At 37.7% G+C, this 3,511-nt stretch overlaps 1 pseudogene; it reads left to right on the top strand.

Annotated features, from left to right (window-relative positions):
* The first annotated feature begins 2,414 nt into the window (after nucleotides 1-2,414).
* Nucleotides 2,415-3,040, top strand: LOC116866730 (annotated as a pseudogene).
* The last annotated feature ends 471 nt before the right edge of the window (nucleotides 3,041-3,511 follow it).

The following is a 3,511-nucleotide window of genomic DNA, read 5'->3' as shown; positions in this document are numbered from 1 at the left end:
AATTTATTTCATAATTATCTAGGTCAAGAGCAATCCCTTGTTTCACCCTCTAGACTGAAAGTCCCTGGACATAGGAACTATGTTAAATGCCTTTGTACCTTCTTAAAGCATACATCCACCTTCTGCATAAGCAGATATTCCAGGAATACTTGTTGAAGAGAGAGGGCATTACAACATCCCTGACTTTATATTAAATACTTAGTAGTTGTATAGAAATAAAGAGGCTGTATAGGAACATGAGAGTTTGTACAGAATGATTGGGATATGGTGAGTTTCTATCTTATCCCTCCATGATTCAGAATTTCTACTGATTGTTCCTTAAAAGCAAATACTGTATATGGCCAAGAATAGGCCTTGGAAAATGTTGCTCTATTTTGATCAGATAACTAAAGTCAAAGATTTTTTTCTGTGCATGTAGAAAAGAAGATATGCATGTTATGTGCAGGTTATTATGTTATTTTCCTGTAGAAACCTGTTTAGAGCTGAGTGCAAGTGACTCTTATTTCTGCTATGAATCACAAAATTTGTTCCTTTTTTTTGGCGTATATTTACACAGCCATTTCAAAGTTATTTAAGATGATGGGGAAGTGTTAGATTGAATATTAATTTTATTTAATCATGAGTTTTTTTTTTTTTTTTTTTAAGTAGGCTCCATGTAGACCCAAACTCACCACCCTCAGATCAAGACCTGAGCTGAGATCAAGATTTGGTTGCTTAACTGACTGAGCCATGTAAGCACTCCAAGTTTGTTTTTATTTTTTGTTTTTTTGTTTTTTTAGTGCCCTAAAACCTCTGCTAAAGGCAAGCAGAATTGAATTTAATCAGATTAAGTTGATTGGTTGACTAGATAGATTATTGACATAAGTGATAAAGCAATTATTACTGATGCCCTTTATGACAATTTTATTGTTTTTTTAACAAGACAAAATTTGAGAAAAGGTTAACTCTAGCTGTTCAAATGATAAAAAGGATCTATTTGCTCCTGGAGAAATACCCAGAGATTTTAGAAGAGGAACATAATCAATTTGTAGCCAAAGCCTTAAGAATTTAGGTTTTAGGGGCACCTCGGTGGCTCAGTGGGTTAAAGCCTCTACCTTCGGCTCAGGTCATGATCTCGGGATCCTGGGATCGAGCCCCGCATCCGGCTCTCTGCTCGGCGTGGAGCCTGCTTCCTCTCTCTCTCTCTCTGCCTGCCTCTCTGCCTACTTGTGATCTCTGTCTGTCAAGTAAATAAATAAAATCTTTAAAAAAAAAAGAATTTAGGTTTTAATGCTTTGACTCTTTAAATCCAACCATGAGGGTAAATGTAAAATCTCATTACTTTTAATTTTTAATCAATTTTAATATAGTAGAAAAATTAATTGGTGTTAATGAAGTATCTTATATGTGGTTAGCAACTGAACATATTTACTGATTCTAATTTGTAATATAGCAGATTTGAGACTATTCATTGGTAACCTATTTACCAAAATTTGAAGCATATTAGAATTAGAAAATTTGTATGGACACTTTGTGGAATCAGAGTTTAAATATCAAATGATTTCAAGATGACACTTTGAAGCCTCTTAGTAATAAGAATGCATCCTCTACTCGATTATGGCACTGTATCTACAAATTGTGAGAACTAAGAATAGTCTTTAATAGGCTACTAGCTTCCAATTCCAGATGTACTTTGTTTTTAACATTAATATCTGCTTTTTTATTTATCCCAAAATGATGTTTTAGGTGATAAAACTCATCTTACTTAAATATTACACCGTTTGACAACATGGTAAAAATGTGTTATGTGTGGGTGTGCTCAGTAAATATTAAATGTTTTTTCCATTTTGTGTTTAAGATGATTTCAGATAAAACTCTATGTTAAAATAATAGCAGATAACAAGAGATGAAGAATAAATATTGAAGTGATACTGGACCAGCTTGGTTTACACTATGATATATGGGCCATTACTTGATGTCAGACGAGAGGAAAAAACCGAGATTCCAAGGTCCTGGATTTTATTTCTGACACGTGGCAGGTAATGCCAAAAATCATTGTGTTTTCAAATTAGTGTGATTTTTCAGTTTCTTTTTACTGTGTCTTTACATGTTTTATTTACATAAAATTTTATATTTCGTGTAATGTCATTTGAAACTGTTTCATCAAGGTCAATTACAAGCTTGTGGAATATGACCTTTCTTTTTCTTTCTTTTTTTTTTTTTAAGATTTTGTTTATATACTTGAGAGAAAGTGAGTGAGAGAGAGCATGAACTGGGGAGGGAGGGGCAGTGGGAGAGGGAGAAGCAGACTCCACTGATCAGGGAGTCTGATGTGGGGCTTGATCCTAAGACCCTGGGATCATGACCTGAGCTGACGGCTGATGCTTAACTGACTGAGCCACCCAGGTGCCCATGAATTTTCATCTAATATATAAACCATTACTGCCTCCCTCAGATTTGGCGGAGCCCTGACAAAATTCCATATCAACCTGGTATCCTATCCCCACATTCACTTCCCTCTGCTCACATATGCCCATCATCTCTGCTGAGAAAGCCTACCATGAACAGCTTTTTGTAACAGAGATCACCAATGCATGCTTTGAACAAGCCAACCAGATGGTGAAATGTGACTCTTGCCATGGTAAATACATGGCTTACTGCCTGTTGTATTGTGGTGATATGGTTCTCAAAGATGTTAGTGCCACCACTGCTACCATCAAAACCAAGTGCAGCATCCAGTTTATGGACTGGTACCCCACTAGTTTCGAAGTTGGCATTAATTTTCAGCCTCACACTATGGTACCTGGTGGAGATCTGGCCAAAGTATAGTGAGCTGGGTGCATGCTAGCACCACCTCCACCACTGCTGGGGCCTGGGCTGTCCTGGCTCATAACTTTGACCTGCATATGCCAGATATGCCCTTGTTCACTTGTATGTGGTTGAGGGCATGGAGGAACTGTTTTCTGAGAACTGGGTGGACATGGCTACCCTTGAGCAGGACTATGAGGAAGTTGGTGTGGATTCTGTTGAAGAAGAGAGTGAAGAAGGCAAGGAATACTAATTACTATTCCTTTCATTCTCGCAGCACATCATACTCAGAACTTAAGCTTTAACATTATCTTACAGGCATTAAAGCTTTCTGGTTAGATTGTCTTCATCACGCATGAGTGGGGGGAGGAGCAGAGGGAGAGGGTTAGAGAGAGAGAATCCCCAAGCAGACTCCCTGCTCATTATGGAGCCTGATGTGGGGCTTGATTCCAGGATCCTGAGATCATGACTGAGCCAAATAAAGAGCTGGCCACTGAACTGACTGAGCCACCAGGCGCTCCTACATTGTCTTCACTTTTAACTGTGATCATGTCTTACTTTTCTATGTGTGCATGTAAGATTTTTCCATCATGTCTCAAAGTAAAGGCTTTAAGGGAAAAAAAACCACCTCTGGTTTCTTTGATTGAGTCACATAGACATCTTTGAGTTGCATCAGCCTAGAGGAGCTTCCAAATATTGCCGATAATAACAGAAAAACTTTTAT

Source organism: Lontra canadensis, unplaced genomic scaffold (genome assembly GCF_010015895.1).
Source record: "Lontra canadensis isolate GAN:19392208 unplaced genomic scaffold, GSC_riverotter_1.0 scaffold10, whole genome shotgun sequence".
NCBI lineage: Eukaryota > Metazoa > Chordata > Mammalia > Carnivora > Mustelidae > Lontra > Lontra canadensis.
This window is presented reverse-complemented; position numbering and strand designations above follow the sequence as displayed.